General features: G+C 33.5%; 1 non-coding gene across 1 annotated transcript; it reads right to left on the bottom strand.

Annotated features, from left to right (window-relative positions):
• Positions 1-785: 785 nt before the first annotated feature.
• Positions 786-865, bottom strand: TRNAL-UAG (transfer RNA leucine (anticodon UAG)). The gene has a single exon. It is a non-coding gene; the product is annotated as a tRNA-Leu (tRNA).
• Positions 866-11,232: the final 10,367 nt, after the last annotated feature.

The following is an 11,232-nucleotide window of genomic DNA, read 5'->3' as shown; positions in this document are numbered from 1 at the left end:
TCATATATGTAAAAAAGTTAATCTAAACACTTAAAAATATTTTAAAAAAAAAAGTTCTAAAAAGAGAATTCAAAAGCAAGCATATCCATTTTCACTTTTTAATTTGTTGAAAATTGGTTTGTTTTGCACGCGTTTCATATCATGATCTAATAATACATCATTATTTATTAATAATCGCATCACGTAAATATGAGCTAAGCAACACGCATATATTGTAATCACTATTATTAACTCGTATATATATATAGTAAGTACTTTGATACATGCAAGAGTTTAGGAAGTGAGCTAGTGTAATTCGTCATAGGCTGATATGAATTATATATATATATATATCTTATTTGATAGTATAACAGTTTTATTAGTGAGCGTAGTAGCATGATTCTTATTTGGATTTACTGAAGTAGCAAAAAAATTTTAATTCTTTATTTTAGTAAATGTATAATAAATAGATGAAAAACTTAAACTTTGTACTTTTTTATTAAAAAAAACTTTAATCGATAATTTTAATATGTGCTCTTATACATATTAGCTAAATATTTGCTTTTTCTAAATATATATATCTATGATATTTGTTAGAAATATAATAATTTATCTATTTTTATTTATTAATTTATATTTTTAAGATAAATAATTTTAGTAAATGTTTTATGATTTTGTAGTAAGAGAGCACATGCAGTGCGGATCTTGTCACACTGTGTTCTCGTGCTTTAGAAAGTGTGGACATATATATAAACTAATATGTAAATAAATAAAAAATAAAAAACCAAAACCGTGATGAGGAAAAATGACAGCTGTGGGATTTGAACCCACGCCCTTTCGGACCAGAGCCTAAATCTGGCGCCTTAGACCACTCGGCCAAACTGTCCTATACAATAACGAATTTTCTACGTTTTATATGAAATATGTTATTAAGTAAAGTAGTAGCCCAAGCTAATTTCTTTTGTTTCCTGCAATAACCCCTAATCCGGTAAAAAACTAATTCATCACTTATTTGAGCTTTGTTTAAGGGTTTGCATATGCACAAGACGAAATTTGAAACCTCCTCCCAAACTGCATTTACTTAAGTGAACTAATGAGTTAACAACTAGACCAATCCTATTGGCTGCCAAAGTTTATTTTGTTTAGCAAGAAACATACTTTTTTAGTGTCAAAGTTCTTTCCTTGAAATATGAAGTCTTTAGGCCCAAGAATTATATTCAATTATTTATGTCATTTTTTGGGTCAAATTTATTTATGTCTTTATCCATTAGGATTGACATTCAGCCCATACCACAAAACCCATCTCTTTTTTTCTTCTTCGCAACCTCATCTTATTCGGCCCCACAGAGCTAAAAAACTGTTCAGGCTCAAAATAAAATTCAGACTTCGAATAAAAAATATGTAAAGGCAATAATATGAGACCAAAAAAAAAAACCGGATGAAAAATAAAAGAAAGAAAAATGATAGACACAATTTTCTACCCCGATAATTAAGACTCAGACTCAATATCCTATGACCAAATGTATAGTAAATAACAATGGTATGACGAAAATTAAAGGAAGAATTATTTTTCTTACCTGTAAATAAAATTCATGATATTTTGTTTTAATTCTGGTATTTATTTATATCTATTTTCTTCAAATATTTAATTTTAAATATTTATCATTAATTTATCAATGGTAAATGCTGAGACAATGAACAAGATTTTTAAAAGTTAGCATGGAATCTTCACAAATCATGTCAACATTTTTGAATGGCCCACACTATTGACCAAAGCTTTGGACTTGGGCTTTGGCCTTTTCTTCTATTCTAACTGTCCTTTTGTTCCTCCCAATGGACGTTGACCATAAAAAAAAAAAGTTTATAGTTACAACTTGGGATAAATTTGGACACATATAACAACAATAATAATAGTTATGCTAACCAAGTTGGTTGATATAATGGTTAGCTTATTAGAACGCTTAAGTAAATGTTGGATGTTCAAATTATATCTTGTATATGCAGTAACCATTGACTAAAAAAAAATTATTTATGCTTAATTGCCTTATATATTGGGGTTTTTCCATTCATTGAATACTTAATTGGCCTCTCCCCTTTTCCTTGTATTGAGTTTGTTTTATTTTTGGTTGAATAATATAATATACATGCTATTATTAATTGATGCCATACCTTAAAATGATTAGTTTTATTGTTTAAATGAGTTTGATGTTGCAAGAGAAATTTAGTAAATTATTGTATATTAATTATAAGATTTGAAGATTACACACAAAGTAGGCCAAATTTGTTGAAGTGGCAAAACAGATAGCATAGAACATTGACACTTTTTAATTAATTATAATGTTTTTAAATGTAAAAAATCATATGATATTTATTAAAATGATATTAATCGAATTCTAAAAATAGAATTTTCCAACGTGTGCTAACTTAGGTGTTAGAATTAAAATAGGCAGTCATATGTGTTAGATGTTTCCAGTTTCCATGAACAATTTGGGGATGATTATATGAAGTTATGAAGATACATATATAGGACACGAAACTAGAAATATTCATAAATGTTGAGACGACTTTTTACAAACACCATTGTAAGTAAAACTCTGCTTCTGACCGCTTCTGAATCACGTGTATATTGTTTTTAATTTGTTGTTTTTTCTCCGATAATTACACTGAATGCTACCCTAGTTTATAAAACGTGCTATTATAAGCATTTTATGATGTTTTACCGCTCAAATATTCATAACTTACCCTTGTATCGCACGAGTTGAAAACTGGTAAGATTTAAAAATTAGGGGCAAATATTAAAAGATAATAAAATAATTCATGTTATAGAGCTAACATTTTTGCAGTCAATATATAATTAATATAAGTTAAAACAAATAAACATGTTCTCTTTTCTTTTTGTGAATGATGAAAAGCAAAACGTGATTGTTAACAATATATTGGTAAAAAAAATTCTTAATCACCTAGATTTTTGTATAAATTATACCACTCCATTCATAACATGTCTCATGTTGGCTAAAAAATACATTTAGTTTAATTTATTGGCTATTTTCAAATTTATTTAAAAACCGGCAAACTATATATAGAAATTAAACTTTTCTTGAGGTCTTTTAATATTACACTTGCCTTTTCTTTCTTTTAAGTATTTCTAAAATTCTATTGTGATTAAAGTTCTAGGAAAACACTTCAGTTATATGGCCTTGGTTCATAAACTGAAGGGGATATGGAGACTCAAGGGTGGCTACGAGGTTTTCGACGTGGGCTTTGGTTATTTCCTAGTCAAGTTTGATCACAACGAGAACAGAGAGAAGGTCCTGTTAGGAGGTCCATGGTTGATATTAGGCCACTACATCGCGGTTAAGCCGTAGTCGTCAGATTTTAGACCATGCGAAGACTCTTTTGGGGATACGATGGTCTGGGTAAGAATTGTTGGATTAAACATATGGTACTATCATGAGAGAGCTATGATGCGAATTGCTTCTGCTATTGGTAAACCCATAAAGATTGATTTAGCGACTAAATCGGCAGAAAGAGGCAAATTTGCTCGTGCCTGCGTTCAAGTAAATCTTGGATTACCGGTTGTTCGGAAGATTATTGTTGATGGCTATGAATATGATGTGGAGTACGAATGCCTGCAGTTGTTATGTGAGAAGTGCAACTGTTTCGGCCATACCGCAGTCACATGCAAGGGAGAGGCAGTAGATGTTAATCCGGGGATGAGACTCGCAGTGATGGGGCGGTGAGGAAGGCAACGGATCTGAGTGGCCAACGCTTAGGAAACCAAATGGAGAAAGATTTTGAATTTGGTAACAATCCCAATTTGTCCACGTCAGTTACAGATTATGTGGAGAAAGATGAGGTTACATTGCATGGCAAGGAGGCTAAAAATGGGCACGTGATGGAGGAGGAAGGGTGGACTAAAGTAATAGCTAAGGGAAAAGAAAAATTGATCTTTTCAAAAATAGCCCAAAATGGTTCATTGAAAAAGAAGCACTTGGTTTCTACAAAGAAGATTGGTCTAAGTTCAGGTAAAGGCCCAGTCATAAAGAAAGAAGAGAAGGCTTTGATGGGCCATGGGGCAAGTATTGGGTCTTCCAAGTTCAGGAAGCACCATGCTCCAATGCTTGGCAAAGGAAAAAATCAGGGTGCCAATCTCATACCCGCTGTAGCGACCTTCACTCCTATAATCAAGAACGGCCATAAGAGGCTGAGACCGGCATCTCTCCAAAGCTCGCCGGTGCCGCTGAGCAATGATGGCGGAGTGGGTAAGCAGCAACGGATTTCACCTTCTACGTCACCTAATGCGATGGGGAGTGCTCGAGAACAAGTGTTGGGAATGGAGAAGCAGGACTCTCAAAAAATTCTGGCGGCCCGTCTACTTCTTCATAAAGGTCCTCGCCTGAGGTTGGTGTCTTTTTTGATAATTTAGTTTTATGGATAATATAGATATCAATTTTCTTTTCTGGAATATTAGAGGGGCTTCTAACAAATTGGCCCGAGTTCACTGCAAAGAGTTAGTTAGCAAATATCATCCAACTTTTTTTATTATTCTGGAAACTCATGTACTCTTTGAGCGTTTGAAATATTTCTGGAGCAAGCTTGGTTATCGGGATGTTGGTGTTGTAGAGGCAAGTGGTCACAGTGAAGAAATTTGGATTTTATGTTCTAATCCTTCAATATCAGTGAAAGTTTTAGATGCAGTTGATCAGTGTATTAGCCTTGAGATTCAGATGGGTGCTTTTTCTAGTTTTTGTAGTGTTGTGTATGCTAATCTTCATGTTCATCGGCGTATGAGGTTGTGGAATGATTTGATCAGGGTCTCTAATATGATTCAAGGCCCTTGGATTGTGCTAGGTGATTTTAATGATATTCTGATGCAGAACGAGGTGAGAGGAGGTTCCTTTTATAATGCAAGATCGGAGAAGTTTGCTGAAACCTTGGCTGAATGTAATTTGTTTGATATGGAGGCTATTGGGAGAAATTTTACTTGGTTTCGAAAGGTGAAAGGTGGGCTGTAGGTAGCAAAAAAATTGGATAGAGCGGTGATCAATCAAGAGTGGCGCCTTTTATTCCCGGAGGCATATAATGAGGTGTTAGCGCGTCTTCATTCTGATCATTCCCCCTTGCTCATTAGATGCAAGAAGGAAGGGACTGCTAAGAAAGGTAACCGTTCTTTTTTATTCCTGGCTGCTTGGTTAACCCACCCCCTCTTTCGGGATGTTGTTCATACAGCTTGGAGTAAAGGAGCCCTAGATGTTATTAAGAGTTTGCTTGAAGTCCAAAAGGATGCGCTTAATTTCAATAAAGAGATTTTTGGAAATGTGTTTGTTAAAAAGAGGGAGCTTGAAAGACAACTAAATAATATTCAAGTGTCTTTGGAAAGATGGGAAGACCCGGAGCAGCGGATTAAAGAGCAAGGTTTGCATGAGGAGCTGAACTCTGTTCTCCTCCAAGAAGAGCTAATGTGGTACCAAAAATCTAGAGAAAAGTGGATTAGATGTGGAGACCGAAATACTAAATTTTTTCATCTTCACACGATATCAGGCGAAAAAGGAACAAGATTCATGGATTGTTTCTTGAAGATGGCACTTGGTCTTCTGAGGCGACGGTTTTGGAATCGGAAACAAACTCTTTCTTTCAAAAACTTTTCTCTACAAGGGAGGCAGTTAATTTGGATGCCATGGGGGAATTCCCTTGTCCTTCTCTTAGTAGAGAGGCCTACCAAAAGCTTGTTGAACCAATAGCTCTCGAAGAGGTGAAAAGAGCTGTGTCCGGCATGAATTCTTTCAAGGCTCCGTGTCCATATGGATTTCAAACTCTCTTTTATAAAGAATTTTGGGAATCTCTTAGCAGTGATGTGTGGGGCTTAGTGAAGAAAGCCTTTGCAGGTGAGAACATCAGTGCGGTTGTGTTTGACACATTCATTATTCTGATCCCCAAAGTTGAAGCTCTGTCTTACCTGAAAGATTTTTGTCCTATTAGTTTATGTAATGTGATTTACAAAATTATTACAAAAGTCCTTGTTAATAGGTTTCGTCCTTTTCTTTCTGAGATCATTGGACCGCTTCAGGGTGGTTTTATTCCAGAGAGAGGAACAACGGAAAATATAATAATTGCGCAAGAAATAATGTATTTCATGAGGAAAACCAAGTCGAAGAAGGGTTCTATGGCATTTAAGATTGATCTTGAAAAAGCCTATGACAGAGTAGACTGGAGATTCCTTGAAACTTCCTTGATCAAATTTGGTTTTCCTGTGGCTACTATTAATCTTATCATGACTTGTGTGACTTCGTCCTCTTTATCTATTATGTGGAATGGTAATAGGCTTCAAAGCTTTAAACCCATGAGGGGGCTGAGACAGGGGGATCCCATGTCCCCTTACCTTTTTGTGCTCTGTATGGAGAATCTTTCTTGTCTTATATCGCATAAAGTCTCTTAAGGATCCTGGATCCCCGTATCTGTTTCTAGACATGGCCCAAAAATCTCTCACTTGATGTTTGCTGATGATCTCTTACTATTCTGTAAAGCAACAAAAACTCAGGTGACAGAGGTTATGAAGACACTGGATATGTTTACTCAAGCGTCGGGACTGAAGGTGAATATCCATAAATCTAAGGCTCAATGTTCCAAGAATGTTTCAACGAGAAGAAAAGAGGTGCTTTCAGGGATCTCTAGTATCCGATTTTGTCAAGATCTGGGAAGATATTTGGGAGTTAATATTGGTCATGATAGGGCTTCTAGGAAGATGGCGCAGGAGGTCATTGACAAGATACAGAGAAAACTTGCTAGTTGGAAAGGGTGCTTGCTTAACAAGGCAGGCAGACTTTGTCTTGTGAATACGGTGATGGCTTCTATTCCGGTTTACAATATGCAAGTTTTCCTTCTTCCGAAGTATGCGTGCGACAAGATTGATTCTTTGATGCGTCAGTTCTTATGGAAAGGTCAAGCGAATGGGAGAGGGTTGCCGTTGGTCAAGTGGGACATTGCTATAACTTCTAAGAAGGCAGGTGGCTTGGGTGTTAGAGATACTCTCTGTGCGAACATGGCTCTACTTGGCAAGTTGGTTTGGAATTGTCTGAATAATAAGAACAAGTTGTGGGTGCAGGTTCTAACTCACAAATACCTCCAGAACTCCAAGGACTTGGGCAGCATTCATTGTCACAATGCCTCAACTACTTGGAGGAATATTCTAAAGGCTTATGATATCTTAAAAGAAGGATTTCGATGGGAAATATGCAACAATCGATTTGGTATGATGAGTGGAGTCCTCTTGGCAAACTTTGTGAGCTTACGTCTTATGTTCACATATCTGAAACAAATTTTTCTCTTGCTGATTTGTGGAGCAATGGTACTTGGGAGGGGGATAAGCTTGTAACGCCAATTTCTCATGAGGTCAAACAGTTTCTTCACAGTCTTGGGCCTCCTTTAATGTCAGAATCGAAGCCCGGATGAATTTGGTGGCCCGCATCACTAAAAGCCTATAGCTCTCGAGAAGGTTATCATTGGCTCCTGACAAAGAAAGTGAATTCGATCGAAAATAGCAACTGATTCGGACAATAGCAACTGATCGAAAATAGCAACTGGGTGGATTTGGCGCCTTAATTTGCCAGAGAAGATAAAGATGATGATGTGGTTGGGTCTACAAAATGCGCTTCTGACAAATGCCTTCCGGTTCAAGCGTCATTTAACTGATTCGGACAGATGTTCGAGATGCAATGCAGATCTGGAAACAATGGAGCATTGTCTTAGGGATTGTGAGAAATCAAGATGCATTTGGCAAATGTTGGATCCTTTGCTTATTGATTCACTTGAAGGTACTCTCTTGGAATTTTGGATTCGGAAGGTCATGCCGGGCAATGAGGCAATTGTAGGGGCGGGTCTTTGGTGGGTGTGGAGGCATCATTGCAATGATATTTTCAATAATGGAGATTAGTGGTCAAACTATAAGGTTGTTGCTATGGCTCGGATTACTGCTAATGATTTAAGAAAGTCTGCCAGTACCAAGTGTATAACTTTCAAGGATCGAAGGAGGTGGAAACCTCCAACAGGTGACACTTTTAAAGTTAATTGTGATGCGAGTCTATTTTCTTATTAGAACCTAGCAGGAATTGGTTGTGTTATTAGAGATTCTAATGGGCGTTGGATTTCAGGTTGTTCTAGTAGCTATCCTCCAGGGCCTATCATCAGATGTGAGCTTTTTGCTGTTTGGAGGGGGTTTGATTTTAGCTTGGGATTATGACTTAAGAGATATTGTGTGCGAAACATATTCTCTTGACATTTTGCACATTTTAAAAAATCCGACAAATGGGCTAAATTGTGATGTGGTTGATATTCTTCAGAAGATACAGGAGCTTCTATCAAGACCTTGAGTTGTGGATTTTGAATGGATTACCCGTGATGCTAACGCTGTGGCAGATTGGCTGACGAGATATGTGGTCAAGACCAATCCAACTCATGTTATTTGGTTGGAACCTTATGATGAGTTTCAGCATCTTATACTTGTTGATTTAGGATAATCTCTTTTTTTTTTGTTTCTTTTTGTTTAGTCACAAAAAAAAAGTATTTCTAAAATTTATATTTTTAAATTTATATTTCTAACCTTATTGAAACATGGTGCACGCGGTACTTCTAAGTAAAAACTCTTTTCTTATTGAGATAAACTTTTGCTTCATTTACATCCATGTTAGTATAATTGGAGTTAAACCTAAATGTAACATCTAATTGCTTTAATTTTTATAAATAGTAATATTTTACTTTTGTAATCATTTTAGAGTCAGCTCTAATACTTCATATGTATAAGGAGTCCTTTGGCCTTTAATTGTATAATGCTTAAATTGATAAGAATGAGCCTCCTAAAGTTTATCTCAATGATCATAATATATGAATTTACTTACATTATAATGGTGTGAACTCACTCATTTCTATGTGATGTTAAATTATTGCTTTGATATTTTATATGGACTGCTCCAATTTGAAAGACGTATCCCACTCTAACACGTCTATGAGCAGTGCCCCACACAAGGAATTCCACATTGTATGTTTGTCTATAATTTCTTTTAATATATATAAATATAATATTCTTAAATAAATTAAATGAAATACCAATTTTTTATTTTTAAATAGATAAAGAATAGAGTTATAACAAATTATTTTTAGGTATTAATGACAAAAATAATTCTTATTGATAAATTTATTAAAATTCATTATTTGTGGACAAAAAATATAAAATACTCCATAGAATAAATGTTTTTTTCTTCCCACATAAACATAGTAGTATAAATTAAAATCTGTAGTTAAAACTTTTTATAGTGTATAAATCTCTCCTTTTATATATAATAACATATTAAAAACTTCTTATTCTTTTCCAAATTTTATACCAATTTATGAAGTACGGACATTTTATTGAATTGTCGTGTTCGCGTGTCAGATACATTTTAAACACGATATTTATCGACACTCATTCGATATATGTGTTTGTCGTGTCCAACCGTGTCTTAAAAAAAAAAATTTCCAGACACACTTGAACACACTTAAATTCTATCATGTATCAGCGTGTTTAGATACTTTATACATTTAAAAAAAGACATTAAAAATAATTAAAAAATTATTTCATAATTTAATATCAATAAAATATAAAAATATTATTGTATTTTATCTAAAAAATATTTTATATTTTATATATATTCAATGTCTTCCTATCTTATAATATTTTAAAATTTATGTATTTACATGTCTTATATCGTATCGTATCCCATATCCATGTTAGTGTCACTGCATCATAAATACCAATAGTAGCATGTGTAAAATTTGCGTTGTGTGAGAGAGCAAGTTCAACGAATGCGTTTAGCCATCACCATTATTATGTTAACCTAGTGCCTGGCCTATTCGGATATTAATGGTGTCTCCTTGACTTTGTTTTTTGTAGGGATGTTAAAATGATTATTATCTACTACTATAATAATATATTTAATATATATGTGTATGTATATACTTGAGAATCATGCCAAAAAAATACAAATGATCCAAAGTGTAAAAGTCAAACGAGAAATTGCAAAAGGTTAAAAAGGATGGGGGAAATTAAAGGAAGAAAAAAAAGAAAAGCTGATTTTGCAATTCTAACTTTTAAGTAGAATCCATACTTTTGCAAACACAATGATAGATCATCATGTTTGTGTTCATTTTTAGTGTAAAGGGATTCTTGCACTGCCATAAACGGTAATTCTAATCATACTCATTATTTACCTTGTTGTTAGTGATGAGGTGTATCAACTCCTCAATTCATATAATTATTGCTTTCATATATATTAGTTAATGTTTTTGAAAATTTTAATCAATATTGTGTTGACTTTATTATTCATAACTTTTATAAGTTTTATTCTATTTTCATAAAACTTAGCTTCTAAAATCTTAAACATAATCAATATTTAGTTGATAAAGTAACCATAGCTTCCTATTATTTAGATAATTAATTAAGAATACTTGAATTCTTGTTTTAAAAACGTATTGAGATCAAAATTTTTATAGTATTATTTTTGTTGTAAAATTATTTTTTTTTTAATTTAAACTGAAAGAAAAGATACGTAAATACTTATATCTCTAACCATTTTTATAAATATTACTTACAAGATATATTTTGTGCATAGAAAATTTATATATCAACCATAATTTTTATTATATGCGACCAAAATGAGTGATTAACAAAAATATTATCATTTTTTAAGTTTTTCCAAAACATAAGTACTGTTTTGCAAAAGGCAAAATTAAAAGATGCGTTTTGCAATTATTTTTCAAAATTTAGAATAATTGAAACTGAAGATGTGATTTCATTCTTTTTAATTATAAAAAATTATGAAAATACTAGACTATGCGAGTTGTGGATGCTATAATTTTTTAATTATTTAAAAATACGAATCGAACATTCTGATTTATTATTTTAAATTTAAAAAGCAATAATTACTTGGTGCGATTGAGCTATCCATCCACTGTTTTACATCTCCTTCATGTCAACCGTTGGATGGAGAAAATACAAAATGAAATGGAAAATATATATGGAGTATGTTAAAACGAATGATTAAGAAGAACGTTGAAAAAAAATAATATGCATCTAACATCACACTATTATTGCTTGGCCAGTAGTCCTGAAATTTTCAACTATATGCTGAGGTAAGATTTGATTCTGAAATAGAAAAAGTGGATTCGTTATTAAGTACGATTCAAAGAGCTTTTAGACTATGAATCGAAAACATTGATCAGAAG

The sequence above is a fragment of the Arachis duranensis genome, chromosome 3 (assembly GCF_000817695.3).
Source record: "Arachis duranensis cultivar V14167 chromosome 3, aradu.V14167.gnm2.J7QH, whole genome shotgun sequence".
NCBI classification, from domain to species: Eukaryota; Viridiplantae; Streptophyta; class Magnoliopsida; order Fabales; family Fabaceae; genus Arachis; species Arachis duranensis.
Note: the sequence above shows the minus strand (reverse complement) of the source record. Positions and strands in the feature narration are given on the sequence as shown.